General features: G+C 36.9%; 1 protein-coding gene across 2 annotated transcripts in view; it reads left to right on the plus strand.

Annotated features, from left to right (window-relative positions):
• Window positions 1-18,637, plus strand: part of LOC135087602 (zinc finger protein chinmo) — a 115,601-nt gene that overhangs the window by 8,119 nt on the left and 88,845 nt on the right. Inside the window, exons 1-2 of one of the 2 annotated variants that reach the window (XM_063982336.1) lie at window positions 7,367-7,381; window positions 10,141-10,182. The gene's annotated coding sequence lies outside the window, so the exon portion shown is untranslated. Of the gene's footprint in view, window positions 1-7,366; window positions 7,382-10,140; window positions 10,183-18,637 lie in introns of those variants that run through there. The other variant, XM_063982335.1, reaches the window with a different exon arrangement.

Raw genomic sequence — 18,637 nt, forward strand, 5'->3', positions numbered from 1 at the left:
AGTATGGAATAAATGTAAGTACGTCGAGAATTCGTCTTCGTTGATTACGAGGATATGGACAGATCTGGAACAATAAGATGGAAAGTTTTACGGCAAACGTAGAAGAACTGTAAATTGTTATTTAACTATCAAAACTTACGAATATTACACCCACATTCGTTTTATTCAAATCATGTTAAAAGACTACCTTGAATAAAAGGTATTGATTTTCTAGGATGTGTCAAGGAAGTGATATGTTTTACATTATTAATAAGTACGTAAACCATGATTGAAACTATAGTCTATATCCAGACACAAAATTCAGATAGATTACTGTAAATCATACTGATACACGTCTGACAGGTACTATCGGAACGCAAACCTACTTGATAGGTGCTGCATTTAATTATGCTATAAAAGCAATATTTTAAAAACTCTACCAATATTGCAGTAACAGTAAACAGTCAAAAAATAGTACGTTAGCCACACTTGAGTGGAGATAAGAAGAATTATCTACAGATAATAGTAACTCAGTGATAAAACTACTACAAAAGTACACTTCCTGACCTATGGCAAGAGGTGCAATAAAAATAACCATTAAAAAGTAACAAAACCGTAATTAAAGACATAAATTGCGTGGTACAGTTGGCAGGACATAAAACTCTACATTTTAGTTGTAAAATAACACTTATTGCCAGTAAATAAGATGCCCCAATGGTTAGCTTGATGTGTTTGTACATCTTTGAGCCACTAATCCTTATCACGTGCTACCAAAATAGCGTAATTTTCATTTCGACAATTTGAAGACAGTAGAATTTCAAGTTTAACGTTTTTGTATGAATGAGATCATTGGCTAACAACAACTTACATAAAATTTTTGAACTATGTCACCTGTAAAACATAATTCTTAATACTCTTTAGAAAGTAGAAACATGAAATATGAACATGAAAAGCTGCGCTGAAAACCAGCTTCTCGACATGGCGCTTGCTATGTCGCGGATATAGCTGAGCGGACGCCACTTTAGCATAGTTTATAGTTTAATGTTATAAGTATGTATGTACTGTATTTTTATTTTATTTTTTTCTTTGCTGAATAAAGTGTTCTTATTCTAAAAGAAAATCCAGTAAAATCCAAAAATTCTGGAGCTATCGTTAATGGATTATTAAAACCACTACGCAAGACCTAAATAGTGTATTTCTCGTCTTCGGGAACCTATCACGATATCACTTATCACACTTCAATATGCCTTTTAGTCTTACGCCCGTATTCACAAAAGATGCTTGCCTAAGTGAAGCAGAAAATCGAACGCACGGCGTTGAATAGAGCTCTGGGATTGGTTCGTATGACACCCTGTGCGTTCACGTGCAATGTGTGTAAGTAGTAGTAATGTTTGTGAATACGGGCGTTAGTAGACTATATCCTATGAAATTGACGTACATTCTTCAGCCAATATCAAGCCCACAAGCCCAGCATCCGCCATTTTGTATCGCGCATCATAGTTTCCTTGAATAATTTGACTAATGCAAAAGACATGGTACCACCGATGGCTGCTTTGGGGCCACACACGGAAACCTCCCGCGGCCCAAGGCCATACAACCAGTTTTGCCGGTACCTTTATAATACCAAGCTGGTCCGATGACTACCATAGATGTACACCAAAATATTATCTGCCGATTATACTTCTGTCACGTACGATATTAAGATTAATCTCATTCAAATGTAAAGTGTGTATGTGTGTGTACTTTATATCAACTTTTTACTTTGACACTATTTGTGATGGCTCTGAAAGTTTTGTAAACAAATATAAGAATACGAGTATTTGGACAGTTGTATAGCTTATGAATATCTGGAGGTCATTATTTAAAGTGTTTTTCGGTTTTTACAGGAAAATAATTATTGTATGTCGTTCCGCAGGTGGTCGTGTTTATGTTAAGAACAAAAAATGCTGTATTATTATTATTTATTAATAGCTTTGTGCATACGGTTTACTTGTGATAAATTAAATTTTTAACAGACCCTTTAAAATTAGTCTAGCATTTACAAAACGACGTATTTAAAAATTTGATTAATCCTAAGACAAGAGTTTTGAGAGTCGATACAATTTTTTTTTCATTTATTATCATTTTACAAATGAAGTTCTTAAACATTAATACAATTTATTGCATTGACATTTACAGGCCTGTGATTAAAAAAAACACTGGGAAACTGTTTCAGAAATCCATGACATATCCATTGTAGCGGGTATTGTTTTTATTTCGAGTTTTGACTGAAACCACAGAATAATAATAAATACTCTAAAACCTCTACTTTTATTGCATGTATAGTTAAGGTCAGTTATAAGGATGAAATCTCTTTAGCAAACTTGATAAATCAAATGAAAAGGAAGGCACCCTGTATTTTATCATACAAAACATACATTTACAACTATATTATAGTTGTAAACCATTCCCAATTTGAACCACAAACCCTGTATGTTCAAATTTCAATGGAAAATTCCCGATGCAATAACGTCATTAATTACACAAAGGGCCTTTTGGGAAATAGGTCAAGGAGTGTCGACGACAAACGAGACAGTTTTATACTATTACAGGCGGTATAATACGGACAATACCGAGCTGACAAAGGCATGGCTAGAAATGCTACAAGTAGCATTTTTACAGATTGAACTTTAGACATAAAATAACTTCGAAAATTTTTGAGAACAATGGAGATATTTTTACATAATGCAAAGCATTTTATTTCTGAGTAAAGTAAGTATATCCCAGCATGTACCTCGAAAATATCTTACTCAATATTGTGACGATGGAGTCATTAACATTAACATCTGTTTTGCACGTTCCCTCCCAACTTCCTGACAGTGAATAGCAACGAAAAAATAAGCCTCATAATTTTCCTTATAGCAATCGCAATAAGGGCGATGCGATTAAAAAGCTACCAGGATAATCCGACGGCTGTATCATAACTATTGCCCAACTGTTGCTACCAGAGTATGGGACATGCCTATGATTGATTACTCGGTGACTTTCGGCAATCGTTACAGTATCTTTAGTCGCTAGGTAGCCTTATTATGTTCGTTATTAGTTTATTCTAAGGCCGTCTACTAACAAATTCACTTTGAAATCCTTTGGGTACTATTAGGGCTAACGAATTGATCAACTTAAAGTACTTAAATCCTTTTGCAGATTGGAGAAATGGTCGCTAGTAATTATGCTCTTGAATGGTGTATTAGATTTGTAATTTATGAATAAATGAAATAAATTGTTTACAAAAGAAGTTAAGAACAGATTCTGCAAAAAGCTTCTCTTTAAAAAGTCGTTTTAAAGTCTTTTATGAATACATAAGCAAGAAAAACGGTCGAGTGTGTTGCAAATATTTTGCATGTGCAATTTCGTAGCACGCTACGAGTTTCGTAGACCGTAGCTGCATATGCTACGGTGCATCGGTGCAACGTAGCGTCGTAGTATAAATATTTATGCGTTTCGTAGCCGTCTTTTAATTTATTCATTTACGTATTTGTTATTGGTTAATTTTATACATTTTGTAGGTTGTTATGTAATATTTAAATCAATTGTGTATAATGTATTATGCTTTTTAGTTGTTAACAGTGGATTTTTTTAGTTTCCTCGTTGAATCGTAATTTTATTTTTTAGAAGTGTACGTATTTTAACATCTTCTATGCTATTTTTTTTATCCACACTAAGAATTATTGATTACACTGGTCAACACATGTTTTTTTTCCTTTAATTTTTTTTCTGTTATTGGGTATTTCTATGGCCCTGATTATGAAAAAAATACTGGGAGATCGTCAACAGCTTTACTTTTTAAAATATAGAGCTTTATTATTTTGACAAAAAAAAACGAAAAATTATACATTGTGTTGATAAAATATCTATTGAACACTAGCAAATGATCTTTTATATGATTTCTTTGAATAGACAAGTTTGAGTAGATCTCGTTGCAAACTCCAGCAATGGTCTGCCATTCATATATGATCACCACCGCCCCTGATAACCTTCTTCCATCGGCCGAAAATTCTAATGACATTTTTTATCCTGCTCCTCACTAAACTCACCCACATTTTGTGGAAATCGATGTTAATGCGAGTACATGAAGTGTATTTTTATGCCCATGTTGCACCCTAGCCCTTGCAAGTTGGATAGCATGCTCTCAACAATTTCTTTTTGCTTAGGAAATTACTTATAACCAAAAAAAATAATTCTAAGCTTAGGACTGGACTTCAGTCATTGATTTCGTAAAATTACGATCATTTACCAGTTGCCTAATGTGAGTCCCATCAAAAATTACCAACATTCAAGTTTTCTGTGCTTAATCCTGAAAACTTTCATGAAAGTTAATTATAACATTCGTTACTTTTGTCAAGCGCCTTCACAGACTGTTTCAAGATGCCGAGGTTAATATAAAGTGGTGGAAGTACGGTGATACGGTCTTGGCTAACTAATGGCATGTTTATAAAATAGTTTGTATCAACTTTAGCTGAAAAGCAAAAAGTTGTGTGTGCGGGAAGCCGCACTGGTCAAAATTTTTGTAACCAATGCTTTTGTTTGTTACGACTATTCCAGATACACATGGAACGGGAATTTTGTGTAGCCCCCTTGTTGGCCTAAAGTAAGTTACCTATTCTCAGAACACAAATAACCCATTTGTGGTCTTGATTAATTAATATCAAATATTTATTTTAAGGTGTAGATGTAACGCAGTTTTCATGAAATCCGATAGAGGTTTTCGACATTTTTCAAATAATATATTTACCACAAACATAGCAGAAGCAATCTGGATTAAGCACACAACATCTTCATAACGAAGCAATATCGAAAACACCAAGAAAATATATTTTTTTGTCCAATTAAGTCAAAAATCTAAGTAAAAATATTAAATGAAGGTAGATAGCTATAACTTAAAAACAAAAGCTGTTAGAGAAAAACTGTTGCCATATTTAAAAAATATGCGTCAATTTGAGATAGAAACAGAAAAAAAATCAAAGGAAACAAACAATTTTATTTTTTTTGTTGACCAGTGTTATTATATATTAATGAAGAATTATTTTTTACTATTGTTTTCACTCACATTACACTCACATTACACACACATCTAATTACTTATTAACTAAATAAATGTAAAAACACAGGGCATTAATTTCGGTCCAAAACGCATCACAGTCTCGATTCTTTTACTCATAAATATCAGCAGGAAAAGAACATGGGAAATCTCTGTCAATACTTCGTAGATTAGCTAATAAGATGTTGACAATTATAATTCTCACGATGCTCATTAGGTTCTCTCATAGCGCCGACGGATCCCAATTTTCTAGTATGCGCACGGCCAGAACGCAGGAATGAAAATAAACGCGCATCGGTCGTCGGCCGGCGGTTCTCACGCGTGTTATGTCACGCCTAGGGTTGCCACGTCCAAAAATGTGATTCATTTGGTCGGAAATTTTGCGCTAAAAGCCGGACGGGGGGAGGGTGGAATTAGTGTCATAGACACGACACGAGTGAGTACTATCATCATCAGTTGTCCAACATCCTCCTGATGCGTGCGCTTCATATTATTCTGTGGCTCGACTTTCGCCTGGCGCGGCAACCAAATAAAAAGCCTAACAAAACCGGATAGGTCGGACAAGAGGACATTTAGCCAGACATGTCCGTAAAAAGTCAAATATGTCCGGCAGCCGGACACCTGGCAACCCTAGTCACGCCGGCTGCGTTGGCGCATGTAGGTACAGTCGCCAGCAGATATGAACGACGTACTTATTTGTAAAATAGTCTCTTTTACAACTACTTTAAATGCCACTTTAACTTTGTAGATGTGCTGTCATCTGTACATCTATTCAACTCAAATACTTGTGGCCAACTCGGAAATAACATTATGAAAATGTACTGAAAAAAGAGCTCAATATTATTTCACCTTGTATTCAAAGATTTATTTACAAACAAATGGTTTCAATGTTAGTTTGTGCTTTCCAAAATTGAAGTTTGTCAATTTGTAGGTACTGACGCGATTAAATTATATTATCAGACGATTTTAAAAGCCTGTAAAGTTTGTTACCAGGATAGAGAAAAGACCTCAGAATATAATAAAATAATTGCAGCGAACTATTCAAGTAAGTGTTTGGTAGTTATAGCCTTTGTGTGTAGGCTGTGCATTAGGTTTTTTGTTTTCAAATAATATACCTATCGCGGTAACATTTATTGATTTAGAAATCTTCAATAGTTTTAGATTTCAAGACCTATAATTACAAGAGCGCGATCATAATTTTTCAACTGCAAAAAAGTGTGTTCAGTAGCTACTGCGCAGTTGTAGATTGATGGACGCGAGGTACTTGCTTTCGGAAAAATGGACAATATCTAGATTTTCGTAGCTTTTCTACAATAATTGTCATTATATTTTTGAATGGACTATGTTAGATTTACCGAAAGAATCGTGTTACAATTTTAAATCAGTTTGAGAAAGACAGAAAGATAGACGCCCCAAAGCTGTGATTCAGCAAAGAGTGTTTTCAGATTTTCAGTGTCCTACCCTGCAGAATATGGATTTTCTCTCTGTAAATGCTGTGCACTTTGGATATCGCCATTCTAGCTTTACAGATGTGGCAGCAATTTTTAGACACACTAAGTGCTTGAATGCGTTTCTATAGTAATCAACATTGATTTGTTGAGTAAATTGTGTCCAAATCGAAAAGCAATGCAATCTATTTTTTGCGTGCGTTAAAATAAAAGATCGCCAGCGGTAATCGACCGCGTTGTCTATGAGTAAGCATGACTCAAATAGTTTTATTTGAAAACAACTGCATGCTGATTTGTAGCAGATTTTGTTCTTAGAAACGTTTTCCGTGTACCTCCAGGAATAGTGTTGAGATTTGTATGCCTTATCTCCTTCCGTGTTTTGTGATTTTTTATTCAAAAATGATTTATGTGACTATACTTTGACCAAATTCTAATGTGCCTGTAGTCCTGTAACTACTTTCATCTTGAGTTTTAACGCCAGATTTTTTTAAGCATATAATTTTTGACTGTGAATTGTGCCATCTCTTCTGTAAAAAAGTGTTTGTCTAATCTATGTTTTTTAACATAATATTTTCTCTACAAAATCTGTCCTTATGTCAAAGTTTGGTAAGTCTGTGGACTTTAATACATTGGCCCTTTTAAAGATTTTTTGCAATTAACGTGTTAGTTACTTGCTAGTTATAAAAGTATGTGTGTTAAATATATGACATTGTTATTGGTGTGTCATTTAACGTCATTCAACAAACGTCATCACGTAATTTTGTTATTCGAAATAGTTCGCTGCGATGACTGCGACATAACACGCTGCGCGAGCGCAGATGAGCATAATCGCAACAGTAAAGTGTGATTGACACTGCCTGGTGGTCTGCGTACTTGTGTGAGTTATACAAGTGTATTTTGTTATTGTTTTTCTAAACTATACTAGGTTTTAGTTATGTTTAGGCACCTACTAGTGTCGTGAATGCAATAGTAATTTACCTGTTACATTTTTCGCCTCAACAACTTGCGGTGAATTTTGACCTTGATAAGATTTGACCTTGGAGAATGATATGGTTTAGGTCTTTAGTTTCAACATCATCATCATTTCAGCCACAGGACGTCCACTGCTGAACATAGGCCTCCCTCAATGACTTCCACATCGGACGGTTGGTAGCGGCCTGCATCCAGCGCCTTCCTGCTACCTTTATCAGGTCGTCGGTTCACCTTGTGGGTGGACGTCCCACGCTGCGTTTTCCGGTACGCGGCCTTCATTCCAGAACCTTGCTGCCCCATCGGCCCCATCTTTAGTTTAATGAAGATGAACATAAAGAGATGGAAGTAGCTATTTGTTTCTGAAATCAATAAGTCCTTATTTAATTAGAATTGAGCATTTGAAATGTCATTTTCCGTAACCAATTAGACTGAAATCAAATCTCTTGTCGATCGTGCCCTTTGTCATTAGAGTTTCAGTTCACTTTAGCAGCAATAAAATATTCAGACAATGGACTTCACCTTTAATTTCTGTGAAATATAGACATGATTTTATCACAATGCTGTATACATTTCTATGTATTCTGCATACATTTTTGATAACTCTCAGACAGACAATAACAAAACGTTTTATAATATTTGAAAGGAATCGCAATTAAAAATTTTCAATTGTCTGTTTCTTGCGTTTTAGATACTGTTTTGAAATATACTTTTATTTGTTTAAAAATCACTATTATGATTTCAGTTCTTTGTTTCTATACGGTCATTGTGTGTGATTTAAAACTGCCTAATATAGTGACTTCAGATCACATGATCTTTTGAAAATATTTGAAAAAGTCTGACATTTAGCGATTTTCTCGTGAAGTTGCCTACATTATAGTCCCGAAAAACTGAAAGAGCTTCTTGAATAGATTGTTACAACAAGATCAATCGTTTAAAACGATTTTGCGTCACATTAAATTCGACTCTACGAATAGGCGTTCTATTCGAAACATGCACGTTAAAATTGTGCACGGATACAACTACGGTTGGCAATAATGGCGGTTATTTTTGGCGAATGCCTCCTAGGCAGTGTTTGACACATGCTGCAGACAAAGCACATTGTGCGGGGTCAACGAACCCCTCCAAATTACACTCACGTGCATATGCCTGATGGTTTGCATGTGCGGATCAAAAAACTGTAACTAGATTTAGCCTAGGCGCAGACCATCGATTTTTCGTCGGCCGATAGTTTAGTCGGGCAGTTGATCAGTATGGGCATGTATGGAAGTGCGTACATTACACCGATTTGATTTAGCCGATTCTTCATACAAATTAAAATCGGGCCCAACTATCGGCCAACTAAGAATCGGTGGTCTGCGCCTAGTCTTATAGATTTGCATCGAGTAGGTACGCGATGTGGGTATTTTTGTGCGGAGAAATGTGTTGCTTACCTATTTATCATCTTCACTTCTTAGTATAAACAAATATTATCAAGTTACTGTTAATTAATTTAATGGTAGGAAAAATACCAAGTATTATGTGTTTTTTTTTTCTCTCCGACTGACATAATATTGTATTCTGCTGACATTTTCTGTATGACTTAATTAACTTATAATTATTAATAATTGACTTGTATTTGAATTGTATCATTTATTGTGTCATAGATTTTTACTAGCTATCAATTGTATCTTACCATTATTGTATGCCCATGCGGCGGAACACAGCTGATCTATCATACAAATTTAATGACCTGACTTATGTACCTGTGATTTCACAATAAACACAATTTGAATTTGAATTTATTTTGGCAACTTCCGAAATGAACTCAAATTGTAGGTTTTCATTTATTTTATAGCACTTTGAAAGTTTTTATAGAGTTAGACTAATAGTTTGGCTTCCTCATCGATTTATTTATTTTCTTACAGCTTCGTCCTGTGAAATACAAAGTCTTTTCGATTTGTTGGGAACTGTGTAAAAAAATGGCCGCGTAAGACGTTGCTCGGAAACAGTGTAATTTTCTATTTAAATATTAATGTTCTTATCATGTCAGCCTTCTCAAAATTACGAAAAATTGTCATAGAAAAGAAACAATTTGATATCTACAATATTAAAGGAGATATCGAATAGACACGTCAAGTTGTGAATTCTAATTTGTTAAGTGTTAATGATATGCCGGATGCGTATGGAGTGTTTGACCCCTGTTTCTACGATCGATAGGAGTACCTCAGGGGTCAAGTTCAAGATGATACGCACTGTTTTTTGGACATTGCACATGATTAATTTATTTGTCGGTTTCACATTTTGTTTCATAATTGTTTTAATTTAATTTACTTGTCCATGTATTTTCTTCGTGAGAATGCGAGACAAAAAAATGTAGAGGGGTCTTATTGTAGGCAACATCGACGATGTTCGACTCAATACAGTACGTTTATTGCTCTTTGAAATTACTACATTAATGGCAACATTGAATTTACTTAGGCAATAATATCTAAGAGTGGATTTTAAACATTTTCTATAGAACCTGAGAGGAAATACTTCAATGCTTACGTATGTTAGCAATTTGATATTAATAGACCATTCGTAGAACAATTTGTACACAAATTACAAAAATTTAAGTTAAGTTTATATTAGCTTTGGAATTTTCGGTATTTCCGTCATTTTGAAACTTGTTTTCTCTATTTGCAGATCATCCATTATCTCCTGCGCTGGGTCAATGCACCGGTAAAGGTAATTAGTATTCATATTTTGTGACAGATGTTTTGCAAATGCATGTAATTTTACAGCAATTTTTTCCTGCTCTATGTTCGAACATTTATGTATGGTTATATTCATACATGCGTTCGAAAATGTTGCGTGAACATTATACTAACTTACTACTTACTTCCGATTTTTTTTTATAGAATTCGTTCTATAAAGTTTTAGCTTTTGATTTTTTGGATTTTCCAAATTTGTTTATTCCTATATTAATGATATTTCAGTTTCCTTGTACTTTGCTTTCAATTAAATTTAAATGTACTTAGTCAGTTTCTTTATTTTATTTTATTGTATTCTTAAAATAAATAATATATTGTAGGTAATGCCATTTAGTTCTAGCTTAGGTATACTGTGGTTTCCGAATAACCGGATGCGTAAGTCCAAAATCGATTACCAGCATCAGATAGTGCTCGTTTTTAGAAGACAGTTAACGAGTATTAATGCGTTTATTCAAATTAACACTTTCAAGCGTCATTGTCGTCAATAATAGCGATATGTTTTTAATTCCGGCCTATGTTGTTAGGGGCAACGTCATGCATAATTGGCCTCTGGCCGTGATTACGTCACCGCGTTAGGCATATTATTACTTCGGACGCAGTACGCGCCATAGCATGCATTGAAAACGTACGCTGGGGTACTATCAATAGGCTTCGAATACGATGTACTCGCCTACGGTATTTATAATAGAGTCCAGGAATAAAGGCACTTTGGCCTGTGTCGGTGTTTTTAAGTATCTTTTTACACAAAGCGTTCAGGCGTTTTGGGGCTTAACCTACGCTTTGATAGTTATTTTCGGACACCTTGTTCTATGACTGTTCCCTGATCCATATTGTATGAGCTACAATAGCCGTTTGATTCGGTTAGATTTCCTTTGATATCCCTTTGATACTTTCACACACCTTGTTACTACGTAAAAAAGCCTTACCATCAGTTTCTAAATTGAGATTTTTAGCTTAAGTGTGCTTATCTTCTACGATTACTAACGCCCTCCAATGAATAGAAATAGAAGATGACCACGTTCAAGCTAAAAATCTAAGTTCTGAAACGGGGCCTAAATCTTTTAGCTTTTATGTTCAAGAACCTAAACTATAAATATAAGTAGTTGAGTGCAGATCTGACCTCATCCTACCAAAATGCCCTTTGTCTCTCGTAGACGAGCCATTCAGCCATTCACGGCAAAGCGGGTCTAAACCCCTACATCAATGGCTTCTTCACTCGCAGCTGTCGTTGCTGGCACCTGAATAGATTTGGGTCAATCAAAGAATTGCACAAAGAGCTCTATAAACTTGTTTCAAAGTTCCCGAACTTCTGTGATTAGGGACCGGGAATGTTTGAGGTCGTTGCCTACTATTCAATTCTACCTTTGATGTTCGATCGATTGTAGGCCCTGGGACGGAGCCGATGTGACTATGGCTGGTATCTGGGCCCGGACAAATAATATGTAATTTTGTTGTAGGCTATCTTGTCACTTAGGAATTTGCGCTCACATCACGTCTTCTTCATGTAGGTAGTTTAGTTCTCATGCTCAATGATCTATGTCAAATAAGTTTTGGCGTCGGAGGCAGTAATGGTAAAATTTTAGTATTTTGTAACTCTGCTGTGTATGTAAGTATACGAGTAGATATTCTACAATCTACAAGATGTTTTCAATGTTTGAACAGTTCCGTTCAAATCCTACCCATTAAAGTTTCAGTGAATTCTGAAATTCCCAATTCGTTCAGGTTGTTTATGAAATAACCGTCCTAATTTAAACGTTAATAAAGCTCAGTACACTCGAAATCATGAAGAGGCTTTTAATTTGCTTCATAATTGCCACCGTTCGGATAGGCAGATGATGTTTAAGTGCTTTTAATGTTTGGCGCCCGTAATATTATGTCGGGGATATCAGCGGGTCCCGGCGGAGCGCGTTTGCTGGATTAGGCCGCCGGTGGGGTTGCACAGCTCCCGACTCACCTTGGAGAGTAATTATAATGATCGGCGCCGGAGCCCTAGTCTGGGCCGGGACTCCTTCCTGGAGAGGCGTGCCGGGCGCCGGGTGGCGCAGCGGAGGTACGCCCACGCTCCCCCATCCCTCTCCCACTCGCCGCCCAACGCGGAACTTCAGCTGCCCCTCTCGCTCGCACGACCCGTCTCGCCCCCCACGCCCCCACGCACCGTAATAACCCAATTTGTAAGAACCCCCCATTTTCAAGGACGGCCGTCGGTCTTTATGGCGGCGGCGACGGCGACGTTGATTCCCCGACCTTGTTTATTTCAGTTTCTTTTTGTTTAGGAACTGGCTGAACTTATTTTCGTACGTCTGTACCGGCCCAGGTCCCGCTTGTTTTTGTAATGAAAACTCGATGAAGATTTGAAATGTTGATCACAAAGGAGCCCGTTTGAGGCCGCCTGCCTTATACACATAGCCGTTCAATATCAATTATTCAGGTCTCTTCAAATTCTGAAACACAGCATTTCTATTCCTTTAGGCGTGCTACGATAAGTAATTGGATGTATTATGTTTGAATGTCGATCAGTAGCCCGTGAATTTGTTCGTTACCCTGAGTAAATACAAAGTTTTAGGAGGTTTTAATATAAAGGTTCGGTTCTATCTATTTTAGTTTCCGTATGTGGTGACGTTCATATTGAAATGGGTTTAACTAGGATGGGAATTATATGATGATTTTAAATAAGGGTGTGCACATATGAGTGTGAATATGTGAAGCGCGGGCAGCCTCATTTGTTTAAGCCGCTACAAAGTTCAAGGTCGTGGACAATACCCTTATCAAAATCCGTCCTGTTGGGTCGTCTAGACGGGTTCACACCTCCAGCCCTTCAAGGGTCCAGATCAATTTGGTTTGTTTCATTGTACTTATTTTTCGCATATAAGATTTCTTTCCCTTTCATGTCGGCCCGGCATTCTTCTGTTACTTGACAGTTAAGGCTGTCGAAGTGTGATTAGCAGCCATCATGTTATCGATCAATAGCAGGTTACTAAAAAATTTGGTGCTTCTATAAAATACATGGCTTAAGTACCTGAAATAGGTAGCATGTTTACTTCATGTAAATCGATGTTCGGGGCCGACCTTTAAATTTGGAAGCGTATTTCCCCACCGAACCTATGTGTGCTCGAATATTAATTCAAAGCAAACGTTGGTGTTAGGTATCCTAACGCCGAACCTGTGTAACCAATGTTAACTGCGGAGGCTGTGAAATTTTCATTCCGCCCCAATTGAAGTGGGCGTTGTTTTTTAATGACGTCCTTGATTAGGCACGTGGATCTGCCGAAAAATGGGGCAAAAGTTTCAGACGCCTCGATCAAGGTATACACGTGTTCGATCCTGAACTGACACAGTTTCGGATTCGCGTTCCAGGAATCCAGCCACCCTCCGCCACCCCGCTCCCGTTCGTTATAATTTGGCTGGGCAGAAAAATCTTTAGTGTCATGTGATGTCCAGGAGAAAGGTCAAAGGTGGTTGCTGTCACTTGGCGAGTCGGTCGGCTGTGGCAGCGAGGCACCAGTGTTCATTGGAACTATAGGTGGTTTTGGGAGGGGGTGGGAGGGAGGCTGTCGCGCCGCCTTCCTTATCCCCGGCCGGCGCATAGAAAGTGAAATGTGCCGCCGATAAGCAAGTCGCCAAAAACATGGACCCACGCTTTTTCGTGCGCAGTTGCTTTCCGTTGGGTCATTACTTTATAGCGGCCAGTAACACGCTATTTGGCCTAGTTCGTTCTATCGATTGTTTTTGGTAACATTACCTTTTTTACTTACTGCAGCATGGACAAGGAGTGGACTTTATTATTTAGGGAAAATTAACTACCTATTTAAGCTATCAGCTATCAGCTGAGATGTATTGTATTCTGAAGCAAGATGTCATAAAATATTAAATAGAGTTTAATTTATGAATTGATTTGATACACTCTTTACTGTAATACGTATGCCTATTTTTATCACTTTTTACAAGAAAACAACCAAAAATATGTAATATTCTTATCAAAAATACACTTATTCACATATCTAACCACAATATTGCCTGAAGATATTAAAAAATAAGTAGAATATTAGGTATTTTCCTCTCAAATAAAAAACCTCGATATAAATCTATTCCGTGCCCTCCAAGCAGTTCACGGTGCGGACATTTATTTCCCTTAGTTGTTTCCAGGGCAAAATACTGCCGCTAGAACAATTTAAAAGTCTGGCTGTATGCAGGGCGGAATAAGTTATAGTGGCATCACGCTGAAATCGAGGCCTACCGGTCTGGGAAACTGGCTACCGGCACGCACCGCAACGCACGCAGTCCAGTTTTCGGGCTCCAACTCAACACAATCTGAATGCAATCGGCTACTACATTAACGCTTTCAACTGTATACATCTCGTCCTCTTTGGACCATGCTCGTAGACGTCTTCACGCAAAGTCGTCAATGTATACTGCTCAAGCGACAAACCCCAAAAACGCCTCTCTGAGCTGCGTACATCCAAAATAATCTGATATTCTCAGCCTTCACGCTACAAACAATTATGAACCGTACATCAAAGCGATAAAGGCTGAACCTGCTCACAGGATTGTAGATATCGCCACTTGTTATAAGGTTTCGTAGAAGCTATTGGAGCTATTGTAAAGGAGGGTTTCATTGTCACCTAGATATAGTAAGGTTTTGTCTACACGCAATCTCGAGTTCCGTTTGTGTTCAGGATAAGAAGTTTCAATGGGCCCGCTAGGGTCGGCCACTAAAAACCATGGAATTTGCGTGGTGTGGAAACGGGACGATGACTTCTGCTTTCGTGACACTCATTACTTTTTATTTTAAGGTTAAGGGAAATTAAGTAATTAAAAATGAGTTTTTTACTGTGGCGACGAGGCTTCGTATGAAATTTTATTTTTTTGTTATGGAAAGGAAAAAGTTCTGTGATAGATATTATAGACATTGAATACTCATAAAAGCAAATCAATCGAGTCTTCTGAAGATCCTCCCCCGATTGAAGCGTCTACATAAAAATTCCTAAGTCGTTACTAATAAATAACACCACAATAGAATGTAACGAGCTGTTCCTACATAATCATAGTAAGATATAACCACGTCCAAAAAAGTAAAACTAATATTACAATGGCGATAAAAACTGTTGAATCAACCGGCCGCGGTCACGTTCTGTTCGACTGCAATCGCCGGCGGCCTTGAAAAATTCACTCTTCTAGCTAGTACATTAACGCGGAAAACGTTGGCTGTTTAGACTTTTAGAGCGTCGCCAGAAACGTTGGCGTGCGCGAATTGATAGCCTGCAAGACGGGGCTATTGCCCTCCCCATACCATTGCAAGGCCACCCAGGGCCGCATTCGACGCGGGCGCGTAGCCATGGCGATCGTGTGGGCGCGTTGCGATAGAGACGCCCCCCCTGCACACCGCCCCCCGCGCCCTTCGAGCCCCGCACGTGTTCAGCTCCGCTTATTTGGAGCTCTTTTCAATTTCCCTCAATGGCGCCCAACTTGAAGGTCGTCCGATATTCCGCCAGGTATTTCGATTTGAGCTGAGTTAAATTGCGCATTAAAATGTTTCTCGCGCATTACTGATTACAGGCGTCTGTGATGAGTATCATAATTAAACATTGATAGGCTTTCCATGATATTGGAAAAAGCAGACACTAAAGTTCCTCCCTGATAAGTTAAAGGGCTAGTTTAGTCAGATAGGATTACCTTTGTTTAATCTGAAGTAGGTATAACCCGCATCCTGACACAATGAGCTCTCACGGCCGCCTTCCGAGAACCATCCTGTGGGAACCGTGCCTCTTTTCCGAGAAATCCTCAACTTGATTTTCGCCAGACGAGCCCATGATGAGTGTTTTTGCTTTGTATGAACTGTGTCATTATTAGCATAATACATTTTAACTTGATTTTGAGGTGTTCTCCCAAAATGTTTGTTTTAAAACATTTTGGGAGAACACCTCAAAATCAAGTTAAAATGAGATAAACACTAAATTTCAGGATTTCTGTTTAGCATAATAAAACAGGTTGTTTCCTCTTTACTGTTACTAGGTTATTTTTTTCTGAAAATATGCTGAAATCTTCAGAAATTAAAAAAAAGAGATATATTGAAAACATATTTCTTGGGGAAAATATAACTAAAAGTAAAGTAAGATAAAATCGGAACAACTTGTTTGTCAGTTTTGAATTTATGTACTCTTCATTACTCGATGGGCCGCTGAATCGACAGATTCATAATACTTTTATGATAGTATCTACAGACAAACAATAAAATTTACCTACACCTATAACGATGTATTAAGATAAAATATTATGTTTTACAAATCTTCGTTGATCAATTTTTATCATTCTAAAGTACTTAAAAATTAAATAAATTTTAACATAATTAATTTTTTAATTTAATTTTGTTTTACGAATCTTCGTTGATCAATTTTTATCATTCCAAAGTACTTTAATAAAATGGAATCGGAAAAGCGTGCATGCATTCTGCATTACGCATTCGTAGCAACCTACTACGACGACTACGCCGTAGCACGCTTGCAGCAAAAGTGTGCAAATATTTTTTTTGAAATTCCAATAAATCCTAGACGAATGCAGAGTGCGGCCCTGGCCGGAAAGTACAATGTATGCCAAGTCGCAGCTTGCTATTTGTGCGCGCCGGGCCTCCGAACTTCGTACCTACCACCGCCTCGCTCGGTTGCTAGATGCTGGCATCCACACATCAATATAAAGAACGCAGATAGAAACTGATTTTGATGCGACACTCATTTTGGCAATCTACGAGTATTCGTTTATGAGTTTGTTAACACATTGAGTGCGGAGTTGTGAATGGCTTTTCGAATATTTGACGTGTCAAAGTTTTTTTTGTTTTGAAAGCGAGTATTAATTAAGTTTTGAATTGATTTGAGTTAATTGAAGAGTAGACACAAATCTATCTATCTATCTTCTTCTTCTTCTATCTTCTTCTATATCTTCTATAAATAAAAATGAATTGATGTTCGTTAGTCTGATTAAAACTCGAGAACGGCTGGGCCGATTGAGCTGATTTTGGTTTTAAAATGTGTGTCGTAGTCCAGGGTAGGTCTAAACGGTGAGCAAATACGCGCGCGATATTGTTTTTCTGTGACAGACAAAATTCCACGCGGGCGAAGCCGCGGTCGGAAAGCTAGTAAGAGATAAAAATTAATATTCAACTAATATTATATGCCCAAAAGGCAGCGTTTTTAGGTTATATTTTTTATTGGTTTTTTAGTAGCTGTTGTTTTAACTTTTCCGAATATTTCTCTCTGGTAAATCCTAAATGACTTTTATATGAAGTCTTTGTGGAATTGTAGGTTATCTCCGTTTTAGTAAGTCAACGCACGGATTGGTTTCTTTCCTTAGCGCGATTGTTTGGGATCAGCTGTTATTGTAGCAATTTATTATTTCAAGTGGCTCCACTGAATTTGATTATTATTTCCTTGTGAGGTTTTTGACTTTTGCCCTTATTAGTTCAGAACTAGGGTGTTTTCGTTTTTACTTTTCTTTTTTAAGTTAACTTTTACAGTCATTAAATTGTTTGTGGTACAAATTGATATGATTTGAATTATTAATTTAAAGTATTTCAAAACAAATTTCATATTATTTTAAAATTAGATATAATTGTGTGCTTCACAACTGTGATATTGAACACGCTATAAAATTACATGATTTTAATAATGTGGACTTAATTTTCAAGGAGATCCTTAAAAATATACATATATAAAATAGTTACTATCATGATTACATGAGGTAATACAGACCAAACATGTCCTATTATACCAATATTCGAGTTGAAATTATCTGATTTTCGAGTCCCTAAATTATTAAGGCTCGGCGTACACGACAGGCTTTTGGTCGTCTACCCCTTTAGTTGGCCAAAACTTTGGTTGACCAGTTGAACTTTGTAGAGTTATTATTTATTTGCTTCTTACAATTTTTTTGTGTCTTATTTCCCATTGTTGATATGAATAAATAATTTTGTTTCTTTGTCAGCCTTATGCTAGCTTATTTAATGTAATCTAGGTACCGTTTCCTACGCGAAAAAAAAGAAATAAAGACACCACTATTTAATTTGTTGTTGTGCTATTTACACTTGGGTTGAGTTACTTTTTACATTTATTTTATTGTGTAGTCAAAAATTTCAAATACATTAAGAGTTAGACACACTACGCTTTTTTAATATGGAAATATTTTAAGAAGGCACTATTAGAGAATGAGCGAGATACTTGGTTTAAAATACTAAAATATAGACTACATCCTTACAAGTCTTATTTATTTACTTGTAAAACTAAAGGGTTACCTATATACTTTATTTAGTTACACCACTACATAACATCGCTGCAGTCGCCGTCTGTAGGCCCCCTAAAGAGTCCCTGAGAGCAAAACCCGGTTGCCATAGAGACGCTGGCGGCCAGGTCTCGATTCTACGGCCTATTGATTATGTGGATCAA

Source organism: Ostrinia nubilalis, chromosome 3 (genome assembly GCF_963855985.1).
Source record: "Ostrinia nubilalis chromosome 3, ilOstNubi1.1, whole genome shotgun sequence".
In the NCBI taxonomy this organism is placed as follows: domain Eukaryota; kingdom Metazoa; phylum Arthropoda; class Insecta; order Lepidoptera; family Crambidae; genus Ostrinia; species Ostrinia nubilalis.